The sequence below is a fragment of the Saccoglossus kowalevskii genome, chromosome 15 (assembly GCF_978046115.1).
Source record: "Saccoglossus kowalevskii chromosome 15, keSacKowa6.1, whole genome shotgun sequence".
NCBI lineage: Eukaryota > Metazoa > Hemichordata > Enteropneusta > Harrimaniidae > Saccoglossus > Saccoglossus kowalevskii.
Genome location: NC_140655.1, coordinates 5184649 through 5199725, shown reverse-complemented (window position 1 = coordinate 5199725; position 15077 = coordinate 5184649). Strand labels below are relative to the sequence as shown.

The following is a 15077-nucleotide window of genomic DNA, read 5'->3' as shown; positions in this document are numbered from 1 at the left end:
CAGCTTGCGAATCCATAACTGGGGCCAGCAATTTTGCAATGTCACGCCGAAGACTGCCAAATTTTTCACCATCTTTCATCACCGCTATTGCATTTCTGTCATGAAAACTATTCTTCTGTCGTTGGATAAAAAAAAAAAAAACTTCCTATTTCAAGTTCACCTCGATATCCATATAGTGAGACATTCCAACCGCCGGAACTTTCTTTCGAGACCGGAAATCATTTTACGCAGTTTAACCCCAGACATTTTAATTAATTTTGAGTTCACGCGTATTGGGCGTGTTTGTCGGTGGGAAAATCCTAATTCAAATGATTCCTCACTGTCGATTTTTATTATTTCTGGTTTATTTGTCACATTATAAGCAATACATTAATTTTGTTTTACTTCTAGTGTTGCATATTGTTCATTTATTTCCGTTGCATGTTTTCATTTACCGTTCTATTTCCTTCCGCAGTTTGATCTGCGTGTTGTAAATTTTCGTGAGTTCTTTTGCCGGGGATCTCCTGGCAAACGCCCACCCCTTCTTTTTGGCAATTTTCCATGTTCAAGACCCTGGGCTTATACCCAGATAAATACGGTAATAAACGAACTAAGTTAGCTTTAGAACATACAACACTTACAATTGAAATTGATGCCAGTAAGAACATTAAATTATGCCAATTTAAAGCTTCATGTGTGTTTAATATAAGTTTTAATACAATTTTATGAATTTATTTTCACAGACTTGATAAAAAAGCACCATGAACTCTGTAAACGAGTACTGAAGAAACCAGACATGACTCCCTGGGAATAATCATGATTAGAATTTGAAACAGAATGACATTCATCACCAAATATATATAATACTACGGATGAATTTGGAGCATGTGAATGCATTATCAAATTGCAATCGATATATTTATTGCACTACATAATGAGAGTTCCACGCAAAGCTTTATTCAAGTCCATTTGGGTAATATAATTAGCATCGAATTGTTTCCACTGCTTGAAATGTTACGTTGTAAAGATGCTTATTGCGTCGCCATTTCATGCAGATATAGCGAGAGCGACTATTATATGTGCGTGTTATGTGATGATATATGCACTAAAGTTTGAAAAGTGTCTACTAGCATTTTTAATCTTCATTTACCATAGATATCATAAAATGTAACTAAAATGATTCAGGCGATGTAAATGTATTATTCTGCAACTATTCATATATTCATTTATCTTTTGATTGTGCAGTGATTACTGTATTCAGTATTATAATTATTTTGCAATATTATTGTGGTATGGCGTTGATTAATTTTCAACGTGATACACAAGACAAAGTTGAGGAACGTGTATTGTGAATTCAATTCGATGTTGGGAGGAATCGATTGCAACGAGGATTAATTGAAATTAAAAACTGTATTAGGGGACTCACGTCAGGCAATAAGTTACGTGTAGTCTGCATCGAGCAAAGATTGCATTAAACGTTTATTATAATCATTGATAATGTGAGGTGAAATTCCAGTGCTATTATACTGGTGATTTGCTATTGTAGTAATATTGTATTTATCTATAAATAATAATCATGTTTTCTAGTTCTCATATCAAAGTTCGCATCTATATGAACGATGTCATCTACATGTGTTAAACTGCATATCTCATTTATGTTCATTTAGACGTAATGTCAAATCAATAAATAAGTTAGGAGTTCTATATATCACCGGTAGTAAAGTTAGTTGGTATCTACTTAGAAAAAGATATAAATATTTAATAGCCACGTGTTTGATTCCACTGTCAAAAAATGTGTTTACAGTGTATATAGCTCGGAATGTATTGCCTGTTATGAATGGGAAACAGTTTGCCAACTCTTTTATTTAGCAGTTTATTCAACCTTCAATCAATATTATAACTATATCACTTTTATACAGGGGAATTGGTAGTCATATTATATATGTGATGGAATTAATAATATTGATTGCCAAATTGAGAATAGTATTTCATTTCGACGACAAGATGTCATTTATGCTTTATTGTTGTTTTGGAAATATATAGTTAGGTTTGCAGGCAAGAGTTTTACAAGCATTATCAAAAACTCAATTGATGCATAGATCTGTGTTATGGGGTACCACTAAACCACAACTTTTCGATTTCCTAATCACGATTTGCAATTCTATACCGAAAACGCAATTTAATTAGAATTTAATGAAACTGAGTTAAATTGCAGGTTATTTGTGGCCAACAACTATGTTTATTCTAACATTGGTATTTTAATTTCAACTTTGACTGATTGTACAGACACATGTTACTGTCTGTAAATACCTTGTGAGATTTATAAATACAGCCTTATCTGTGTCGAAAATGTATGTATGCCTAATAAATATGTTAGTTATCAACCGTCACATACGACTTGTAGTTATTTGCAGTGTATTGATATATTTGATTGTTGACAATATGTATGCTATATACTATACTATATCGGTTCATGCAGAATACGTTTATACTAAGTCGATTCGCAATGAATGAATACACAAAACCTCAAATAGATTCACAAGTAGTATGCATAGTTCAGTCTTTATTTTATTTTATTTTATTTTATTTTATATTGTTATTCTTGATTGTAAAAGTTTTAAAAATATTTGGTTCAAATTCAGGAACTGATCAATGTGATTTATGGGTTGTTAATACTTAAGCTTGTATTAGTCGGGTATTGAAACTAGTGTTCCCTTAGGTAATGTACATCAACTAGTAGTCAAGCCACCTCATGTTGATAGAGGATGTTACTGTTACTGTTTAGTTGTACCGTAATCAAGTACTAGCACTTGCTCATGAGTCATTTATGGCAGGTCATCTTGGTGCTAAGAAGACTACAGAATAGCAACTTAGTTTTATTGGCCTTGGATGCAGAATGATGTATTAGGTATTCCATTTCAAATGATAGCCATGGATTTTATTGGTCCGATCAGTCCAGCGACTGAGAGAGGTCATAGGTACGTTTTAACTGTTGTAGACTATGGTTCACGATACCCTGAGGCTGTAGCGTTAAATAAATTACCCCCGGGGTAGTTGCCAATGCATTAGTATATATAGGAGGTTGGTGAACCCAAAGAAGTTTTAACTGATTTAGGGACACAGTTTGTATCTGACATTATGAAGGAAGTGAGTAGAGTGTTGTCTATTAGTAACTACTTCATATCAGTCAGCATGTGGTGGTTTAGTTGAGCGGTTTAATGATAATTTGAAAAGTATGTTGAAATGCATGTGTCAAGAACGGCCCAAGGATTGGGATAGGTATCTTGACCCAGTACTGTTTGCCTATAGAGAAGCTTCTTGGGAAAGTTGAGGGTTTTCACCTATCTATCTTATTCATGGTAGAACTGTGAGTGGCCCAATTAGGAGAGTTGTGGACAAAGGAGACCACTACTTCAGAGGCTGAAACTATTTACCAAAAATGCCTTGATTTACGAAATCGCCTTGAAGAGACATGTAAATTGGCTCAAGCTGGGTTAGCTAAGGCAAAGGTTAGACACAAAAAGTATTATGAAAGGAAGGCCAGGGATAGGAAGTTTCAACATGAATGCGTCCACTGGCAATTCGCCTCGTCTTGGTTACTGCTGCACTGCTCAGTTGCTTTCCAAAGGCAAATGGGGGAATGTTCAAAGTGGCTCCTTGAAAGGCAAGTAGGTCACGTATCAAAAATCCCCGATCAGCCATAATATCATCACCTGTCTTCACTTTGTCCAAAAAACCACTATCTTTCACAATCTGCTTGTCGGACACTGATCCAGTCCACAAATCAGACACAAAAGTAAAAGCTCCAGTGGGTGAAATTGCTACAAGTGCCTTGAATGTATTGTGGTACTTATAAGATGACCAGGTAATTCTTTGTGAAGAGGGGATTGATGGCTTTTGAACAAAAAATTCTGTGCAGTCAATAACGGCGACAGTTCTTTTGAAGTGTCGAAATGCTGCTGGCAGAGATGCTCTTACTTGGTCTTGTGTTGGCCATTTTATGAGAAATGAAAGTTCTTTATTAATAAACTCTATCCAAGTATAGCAGTAACGGCTTGCTGTGGATTGCGCAATTCCAAAAGTGTCTGCAAGGTGTTTAGACCTCTTCTTAGTCGAACAAGTACTAAGACAAAAGCCTCAAAATTTGATAGTGCTCGACCATGACCATCACGCCGACTTGTAGATGTGGCTTCTCCTTTCCACAGTTTTATTCTTTCTCCCCTTATTTTTATCCAATTGAAGATCAACATTAACACCTGTATGGATGTAAAACCTACAGGAAAATCAGTAAAAAACATAAAAATATGGTTCTATAAAAAATAAAAACAAGTTCTAGAAGAAATGGATTTACTATTATGTAACAATCACCTGTGTAAAATATGCAGGACTTGGCATCCGTTAGTTCATCTTTCATAAAGAGATCTCTCTTCAAAAAGTTTTGGTCTGTGAGTGCCCTGTCTGAATATTCACCCAAATGTTCATGGTTGATATCATTGTCTGTGTGGCAGCATTGCACATATATGGTTTGGTCTTCTGAAGTGGTGACTTATCCACAATGGTATTTGTATTATTGCAAGTTAAGGTATCTGAAATGGCAAAAAAAACATTAACTAAATAGTAAATTATATGCACATAAACGCTTGACATATGTGACAACATGCAGACACATTCACAACATGATGCCCAGCCCCATTTTTATATATTGAAATGTTGTTTTGTATTGTAAAATTTAAAAACAATCCTGCATAAAAAAATAAAATGTCAAAACTTGGATCAGCTGTCCGCCAACACTTAAATATAGATAGAAACCTTTATTTTTATTGTTGATATTTAAATTTGTACATGTGTTCATTTCATTTCATTTGTTACACATATAAATCTAAGAGTATTGTACAAAATAGAATTTAAAATAGGTATAGGGAAAAGAAAATAGCTGCAGTTCCCCGTTCAAAAAAAATATTTGGATAAATAAATTATAGGACGAAAAGTAACGGTACATCATACTATTAATTTGTAATGAATTATATAATAGAAATATATAAATAAACACTAAACCTATATATATATTTATATTTATACACACACACACATAATCAAAACTCTGATGTATAAACAGAACAGTTTATCAGGAGAAGTTAGAAACTGGAAGCAAATACTAAATATGTACACTCCAGTGACTCCAAATTTTAACTGTCAATTACAATTTTTAAGTACATAGAGGACAAATAAAGCAATATGCTGAAAGTAAAACCAAAATGCGAGAAACCACCAACAGAGACATTTTTTATTAAAATAAAATTACATTTTATGATTTATACATATCCATCCCTTAAGTGTTTTTTAAATGATTGGCGAAAATGTGATTTTGGAATTTCTTCCCTGATTTTGATTGGAATGTCATTTCAAAATTTGGGGCCTGTATATGTTATAGCAAATTGTCCTAATGTTGTGTTTGCATGAATAGAATATAACAATTTTTGAAGGCGATGTCTTGTATTATACTCAGGGTCAACAAATGTAAAATAATCTGACATGCTATCACAGCATATTATTTGTTTGTGAATAAAAGGTGTATAAAAATTGATAAAGACAGTGTTATGCATACATACCACAGGCATAGGCTATATTATTATTATTCTCTTTGTTGGGTGATGTAATTGGGGTCTTTTGTACATTATTCATATTATCAGTGGTAAGTACAGGGTTCAGACATGGTGGACTCTGAGGAGGCACGATAGGTGTATTTCTATCAGTTACCTGAAAATAAGAAACCATACTAAGCATCACTGCATTCATGTAAGATGTGTAAAAAATATGTATAACAAACATAATGGAAGATTCATAATAAAAAACAATGTTGCTGTCCCATGAATAACGTGTAGAAATGCTCTATATACATGCAGACGTATAAACATACAACTACAGTTAGGAAAAATATCAACTGACTTCAAAGATATTTTGTTTCCATATGTTTTATATTGTTTATATATATATATAGTGAAAACATATACTAACAAGATATGATAGTAATAAAAAAGAATGGGGTGAACGGTCTGGTCTGTCGAGCTTCCTTTCCAAAGAAAAGATACACAGTACTCACCAACTGTTGTACCTTTGGTCGTTTTGGTATATTTCCTGTAACGGTAACGGTTCGGTCTTTCGGGGGTGGTCTTTTCTTTCTTGTCACAAACATTCTCAGTTCTACTCCTCTAGCTGTGGCTGGTATAGGATCGGGATGTTCTTCCGTAGGACCATTACCACCAACAAAATGTAAAGAACATACGTACGTGTCTTGTTTGATTCGATGTCTTCCGAAGTCGTCACCACGAGAACACGCACTGATCCACCGATCACATTTTTCTGGTTGGCGTTTCGGCTTCGGAAAACGCGCAAAAACACTCCATTCATCCTTCTTTTCAAACCTCGAATCACTCTTACATTCGCCATACGCACAACGTTTAACTCCCATTGATGCTTTAAATGCCGATACTGTTGAGTGATTGTTGTTTACAACACTGCAATCAATATGGTTGCCACCGTCGTGAATGAAAAGCTTGACCTTTGTCGCGCGGTTGCTAAGTGCGTGATTTAAGTCACACGAGATTTCGTATGATCTCGCTTAACGCGGAATATGGCTTATTGAGAGAGAGTGGGTATGATGGATTACAGAATGGATGTGAAATGCAAGGTGAAAATTTATCATACTAACTTGCTGAAAGCATATTATGAAAGGGGAAAGAAAGTGGTTACAGGTGTGATGAACTGCGTGCACTGCAGCTTAGAGAGATTGCTGGAGTTATAAGAGAAATTTCCGATGTTCTCAATGATTGTCCTGGAAAGTCTAAAATTGGTGAGCATGATATTAAATTGGTAACATCTGAAGCAGTTAGGTCAAAACCATACCATTTACCATCCGATATGACAGATATAGTGAGGTCAGAGTTTAAGAGTATGTTAGAGATGGGACTAATTGAACCATCAAATTCACCTTATGCCTCACCCATTGTTTTGGTAAATAAGAAAGGGGGAGAATTGTACAGGATGTTTTGGCTCGTTTAAGGAAGGCAGGGTTAACTGCAAGACCTTCAGTGTGTTTCTTTGGTTTTACTAATTTAGAGTTTATTGGTCTTCAGGTAGGTGACGGTATTGTGCAAGTATTATCAGATGAAATAGAAGCCATGCAGCATGTAGCCAGACCTGAAGCACTAAAGCAAGTAAGGTCATTTGTAGACATAGCTAGATATTATCGCAAATTTGTACCAAATTTTGCTACAAAAGTAGCTCCTCTCAGTGATTTGACCAGAAAAGGTAAGCCTAGAAAGGTAGTCTTGGGAGATCCCCAAGGATCTTGAATCACTTGAAAGTTGTATTGGGTAAGCAACCAATGTTAAGGTTGTATGAGTTTTATTTATCAGAAGTTTGTTTTGGTGTAGTCTTATTGCAGCAATATGAGAAAGGAAAATTTCAAGTGCCATACGCCAGTCATAAATTGCTAGCCAGAGAGAAGTCTTATTCTGTAATAAAAAGATTGTTTGGCAGTGATTTGGGCATTGCATAAATGTTCAGTCTTGATGAGGGGGCAATGTCAGCATCCTTTATTATTATGTTTTTGTCATACCTGAAAACCCTGCAAATAGAAGTGTGCATGGAATCATGGGAAGAAACTGTGCATTTCCGTGTGATAACTCTCATAAAAATGATTGACAGGTCATACTTGTTTACAACTCTAGAAGGACAATTGGAATCAACGAGGTGTGTTTGTGATTTACATAACAAAGGATGTTTACCACTCTGGAGGACAATTGAATCTTCCAGGTGTGCTTGTGATTTATATAACAAATGATGTTTCCGATCTACTGAGTTGCCTGCGTGAAACACCTGCTCGCAAGACCACATTGGCTCATGTGAAAACCCAGGTGGTATACCTGAATCTACGCAATTTATGCTTATGAATAGGCTAGACTGAGAACTGCCAGTTATCTATTGCTTTTCACAATCTTTTCAACAGATTAGAGCGACCATTGCTAACTGCAATAAGCAATATTTTATTAAATTTTATTAAATTTTCATGCGCAAAGTTTTAAATTGTATTAAACATAAAAAGTCAATCTTTACGATTTTCTACAAAAATACTTTCAAATACGTAATTTCAAAGTGTTCAATGAGTGATTTGTTGAGATGGTCTCCCATGCAAGTATTTGACACGTCTGATGAGTCTTAACATTTCATACAGACTGATCTGATCACATAACTAGAGTCTAACTAATATGATTTTAACTGGCGGGTGTTGAATCTTTCAAAATTTATATTGATTGTGCTTGTATGCTCCGAATTTGATCTATGACCTAAACATAATTCGAACGACAAATCAAATATAAGAGAGAATATTTGAGAGGCTTTTCATCGTTGTTTCAATAATACAACCACTTAGTTCAATTTTCCAAACAAGCCTAGCAGCTTTGCAATCGCTTACGTAACTTTGTATGATATTCCTAACACTTTACTTTCAGGTCGTATGACCATCTGTTTTGCATATAGGGCTTTCAATCGACTTTTGGGTATGTTTGCAAACGTCTAACTGCGGGGTTCGATATGACAACCATTTTGATAAAACTTTTCAATCGCTTTTCACAACTCTATTTTCTTGCATTGTACGTTCAGGTCAAGCGACAGTATGGTAATACATCTAGTGCTTTCACTCGACTTAACTGTGGGCTTCGTACGACATCCACTTAGGTTAAATTTTCAAACAAATTTACCAACAATTCATCGCTTTTCACAAATTTGTAAATTTTTTCCAACAGATTTAGGTCACCATTGCCCACTTCATTCAACAGTATGTTATTGAAATTACGTGTAAACTTTAAAATTTCTTTCAACATTAAAGTAAATATTTACGATTTTCTACACAACTATTCGTCATCACAGTCACAAAAACGACACATTCAATTGGAATATGTATTTTATTCAGTTATTCGTCAATGCAAGTACTTGCCATGCTTAGCATTTCATACGAACAGATAACCAGATAACCTCTTCTATAGAGGTCTATTAAATTTGATTCTTTTTGGCGTCTAATGTTTGGAAACGTTATAATGAGTACATATTTTGGCACATTCAACCACAGCTGTCGTTGTCTGTCGTACGCCGTCCATCAACTTTTTTCAATCAAACGCCAAAACAGTCAGCTGAATTGCCTTGCTATTCATGACATACCTAACTGTCAGATTTGTTCATTTCATAACACCACATGTGAACCTCTATTTTGGGGGGATATTTTTGTCATTTATGGTTAAAAATGATTTTTCCACAACCGCTTGTCAGATTTCTTTGAAATTTAGCATGAATATTGTTGACATGGATTACTCTCAGAGTTATTATTTTCATAGTACCATATACAAGTGTATATTTTAGTGCAATTTTTTTGGCATATTTGACTTCTAAATTCATAATGTAGACACGTAGACTGGATCCTTTTTTTAAGTTTGTTCATTTGGTGCATATATCTCCATTTTTGTGGAAGTTATGTTTTTTGGATGTATTAGTTGGAAACTGGGCTTTCTCACTATTGTTTTCTAAAAATGATCAAGTTCAGGTCAAGGTAATTTGAAGGTTTATATGTTTGCTGCTTCTATATGGTAGACACTGAACAGTGAGGCTGGGAGGCACTAAAACACCTTTTCAAAATCCTCAACGCCGGGTCAGGGTCATCGCAAGGTCACATATTGATTGCATGTGTATTGGGGATCAGAAGGTCACCCCTCCGTCAAGATCTTTCAGGGAAAGAATGATTATCTCAAGATCACGTGGCATTTTGTCATATAGTCAAACTTTGTCATTCTCAATTCAGTCACAAATATTGCAAAAATACATTCTGGTGATAGTGACAACAACTTCGTGTTTTAGCTTCAATTTCCTGTACACCCACATCATCAATTATACATTTCCATGCATTACATACACAGATATATTTCACATATATGTCTTGATTATATGCACTTATATAATATGGAATAACCAGTGGTGGGTGAATACTAGTATATGCTGTTATTAATAAATAAATAAATTCCAAAATACCAAATCTCTGACATTTACAAGTTACTTGTTTGGTTTTTACTTTGTGGATTTACAACTATTTTATACAAATTTGAATTCTTGATTACACATCGTGAACTATTATTGTGTTTATATGATCTGGTTACATACACTCAAAACAAACTTGAGCCAATTGCACTACGAGTGACGCCTGCATATGATGCCATGCAGCGAAAATTTAAATTACTGCCATGCAGTATAATTTTATAGCCGTTTGTTATGTCCGGATGTGTCGTGAAATCTCTTGTCTAAATATAGTCATGCCGGGCAATACAGACACCTGCCATATAATCATTTACAAAACAATGGAAATATATAAAGAAATAAAAAAGGTTAGACAAATTAATGCCCAATATAAGAACTTACTGAAGATTTTAAATTACACTTAAAATGAAAATTATTTATTTAACACTGAAAATGCCAAAATGATCTAAAGAAACAATCAAACATATTGTCAATTGTACCGACATGATTGATGATAACAAATTCTAAATTGTAATAAGCAGCAACTGTTTCAGTAGCCAAGTTCATGCTGAGCAGTTCAGCACCAGACAACAACCCATACCAATTCAAAATTTATTATTTTCATCTCCAATTTAGTATCACTCTATTATTGCTTTCACTTTTCTTTGTAATTTATGTAAATTTTCGAGGCTTTACTGCTGTTCATGTTGGACGCCAAGCAAAATGTTTATATCACTTCAGCAGCATACACGAACAATCCTGTAAGACATCCAGAAAATCCGCATGCTGAATGCAAGTTTATAAATCATTCCCACTATTCACAGACAATAACATGTGTCTGTACAATAAAACAAGGTTATAACAAATCATGTTAATCATGCAATAACAAATCAAATGTCTGAATCAACACAGATTACATAGATAGCATACAGGAAAAATGTTTACAGTTATGACGATATGGGGAATTGGGTCTTCAGTTGGATTGTATAGAAACACGTGTACTAAAACAATATCGTATGAAATGTCAGTACATCAAGACTTTTCACTGATTACCTGTGAGGATTACATTAATTCATGAATCTAACTCGTCGATTTGATTGAACACAGACACGTTTAGCATCGATTTTGCAATGCTATTAAAATACTGCGGCATTGTATTTTTGACTATTGGCGCTGCCATCTTGATTTTCTGTTATGTTCATTTAATAATAGCGAACACATACGCCTACGAACCTAATATTCGTTATGATTCACAATTACACCCAACACTAAACCACAATTTTCGACTTACGACCCGTTTTAGTTTCAATTAAAACTAAGATTCTTAGTAGATACATCGGCAAATTGCCCTGGAAATTTGATATGGTTACACTAATATTGTGCAGCAGTGGTGGTGGGTGATTATGACTCTATCACAATAAATTGGAAATTCATCATTATCAATGCGCACATTATCAATGCATCCTGATAGGTATCAATTAACACTTTCATTAAGATGTTCAAGAATCTAATTACTTTTTGAAATTAATTTTATTTCATTTAGTTAAACATTTTGTAAAACACAAATGACACAGACGAAGTATACCTAGTATTCAAATCGGTATTCTAAAGAAACATTAGTAGCAAATTACTCTAAAACGTAAAACTGAAAATTATAGTGTCTTGCATTACAAAAAAATGTGCACGTACCACCATTGATATAGTTCTGGTATAGTATGTAGGATGGCATTTCAACTATAACAACCATAGCACTCATCTGGTTTCGTTGTGTACCACCAGCAAACAGATTTGATTACTATAATGATAACAAATAATACATGTGTAATAAACACAATGACAGCTACATATTGGTTTCTGTATAACAATATATATGTAACAAATATTTTTCCATCGAGAATGTAATACTGTAATTGTGTCAAATACATTTTAACACTAACATTTACTATTCTGTCCCTGCTAAAATGCCACACTCACTTGTTCAATATTTGTCCATCATATGCATAAGTTGTCCCTCACAAAGTTCCCAATTTTAAGTAAGTTAATTCACAGTCACAGTCACATATAATGAAATACCATTTTTATTTGGGCTAACAATATAATTAAGTACATCGCATTTATAATATACCACTTGGAACGTAAAAAGATACTATAGTTACAGTACTATAACAAACTGAAGGTTTGTCTAAACTGCTACATTCACATGGTTGGCAAACTACTTCTCATTCAGAACAGGACTTTTCCAGTCAAAATACATCTTTCAAACCATTGAGAAAAATGTTATAATAACTGTTCAGTGCAATCTCGATGCACATACACTAAATGCCTGACATTATCCACAAAATACAGTATTGTATCTCAACTAATTCTCGTGTCAAGTGCGACACCGAATTGTATTCACAATATACGCTTCTCACCATAGTATTGTGTATGTGAGCAATTATTCAACGGCATATAACAAAACAATTTCCCAAAATACTAACAGGCAGTTCAATAATTAAAAATACTAAATACAATAAGTTGTGTACATTCACAAGATAAATTAATATATGAATTCAGTTATCTGTCATGATATATATATATATATATATATATATATATATATATATATATATATATATATATATATATATATATATATATATTATATGAAAGTCCAAATCACAAGATGCCAGTAGACACTTAAAAAAATAAGAGTTTCTCTCGCTAAATTTCCCTGAAAAAATAATAATCATCGATGAGCAGCAACAAGTCAAGCAGAGTGAATTATTCGATTCTAATTAAATGAAACTGGGAATCACATTATGTAGTGCAATAAGTAAATATATTTGATAATGTATTATACAGTCCAATCCACCCGTAGTATGTTGTAACTTCTAATCCTGTATATTCCCAAGGACTCATACTAGGTTTCTTCAGTACTCGTTTACAAAGCTCGTGGTGTTTGTCAATCAAGTCTGTGAAAATATATTCATACAATTATATGAAACTGTTAAAGCACTCGAACAATGACCCATGCGAAGCATGTTATACATATTGACTTGGTTTGATTTAAATATGCGCAATTAAATTGAGGCGGCGTCTCTTTATGAAAGGTACATACTAGTGCAAAACTCAATTTTGAGTGCTTGATATTCTATATCCCTTTCCGTTCTTTTATTAGTTTTCAACAAATGTAAACAACAACCCAATTATATTAAATTGATAAAAAAAGAAATGTTATGTTGTCACTTGCAAATGGACAAACTATATTATACCAAAGATATTACTTGGATATCAGTATTAAAAATAATTACCATCGACAGTGCAAGCAGTTAGACACGTTTCAGCCAAGGCAGTTGCATAAATGTCCGATGTTTGTTCTACCATTTCTTTTGGAGAATATAATGTCCTCATCATAGTTGGATGTTTGGCAACTTCATCAAAATCAAGAAGGTTTTCGGCTATGTCTGCGGCAAATGTTTGAATGTAACTACACATTCCAATCATTCCTTTGTGTTTTGGGGCAGTGACCTTTTTACCACTTCTAAGATGCAATAGCGCCTGCCATGAATCACCATTTTCATAGACAATGTTATAGACAGTTGGCTGACTTGGATCAATTCGACCATTCACTTCAACTAATTTAAAATCACCATCAACCATGAAAACTTCACAATGTACAAATTGATTACCAAAAGCATGATCAATCATCTTTGATATAATTGCATCTGTCAATTTCCAGACATATTTTACATCATCATTTGACAATGAAGCAGGAGTGAAGCCTCCAATTTTGCAATGTATGTGTTTATTCTGGTAGTACGGCCATTCAGCTGTAGCCCAATGAATTATTTGACCATTCTGTACACAACATTCTCCTTGAATCAGTCGGTGACAAGGTACATATTCTTCTACCATAATAGTATCATTTACTGTGTAAGGGTATGACTTCACGTTTATGTACTGATTTAGAAAACCAATGTCGTCTATAGAATTTGGTAGTTGATTGAGCTGTTGAACAGCCAATGGCAAATCTTCGATTGAGTTTACACACATAATACCTTGACTAGAACAACGAGTTGTGGGTTTAATGAATAACCCGTGCTTCCCAATAACACGTGTGGCTATTTTGATGATATCTTGCGCTGATGTGTTAGCCTGCACAATGCCGTATTTGTTAGGTGTTGGGTCTTTATCTAGGTAAAGTCTTGTATAATATTTATGGTACGCGAAAAAGGTAGAAACTACTGAAGGACCTTTAATGTGTTCAAGATAGTTGCTAAACATGAAACACCACTGTTCAAAATATATGCAGTGTCTGAGGAAAATTCTAAACATTTCTATAAATTTCAATTTACAATTAGGGTTATTATTTAGTTAATCGAAACTCTCCTGGCATGTACCCGACATATATGCATGTTACGACAATCTCAGCTACCAGCTTCTATTTTCAACACGTGGGCGTGACATCTAAATTTGGTTCACGCTGTATTCTTCGCTACGCCATCAATAAAAAAAAATATTTTAACGCCGTTGTACTGTCAGCAACACAGATAAACCGAATAAATAACACCAAATACTTGGTAAGGCAATTGCGTACCGTTTTCAAGTAAAGTAAACCTGTACTATGTACGTGACTCGAACCAATATCTTCGCATTATCAACCTGACATCCGCCAACAGAGATGTTTCATAACTGTGCTTGTTACGTATAGAGATCATAAAACCCGTTCATGCTGAAACCCTTCGATCTTACTGCACAGGTGGTGAAACTTGAATGGTAACAGCATTGATACCAGTATGTAATACTGAGAAATGATTCTAAATGTTATATTCTCATATGAGTAATGTTTTTATTTTACTTCCTGTGTTAGCAGATATTATTAGTTTTTATAATGATTTAGCATGTAAACACTCCTACACATGAACAGAGGAACAGTTTTTACCGATACTAACCTGTAGGGTACCATATAAAAATGGTTATTCATTCTTACCAGCTACGTACCTACAGGTTATAGTATGAAATGAAATCTAGCAGCACAAGTCTTCACTGTGAATAAA

The 15077-nt window shown here is 34.2% G+C and overlaps 1 pseudogene; it reads right to left on the bottom strand.

Moving 5' to 3' along the window:
* Positions 1-3489: 3489 nt before the first annotated feature.
* Positions 3490-6455, bottom strand: LOC144349588 (uncharacterized; annotated as a pseudogene).
* Between the last annotated feature and the right edge of the window lie 8622 nt (positions 6456-15077).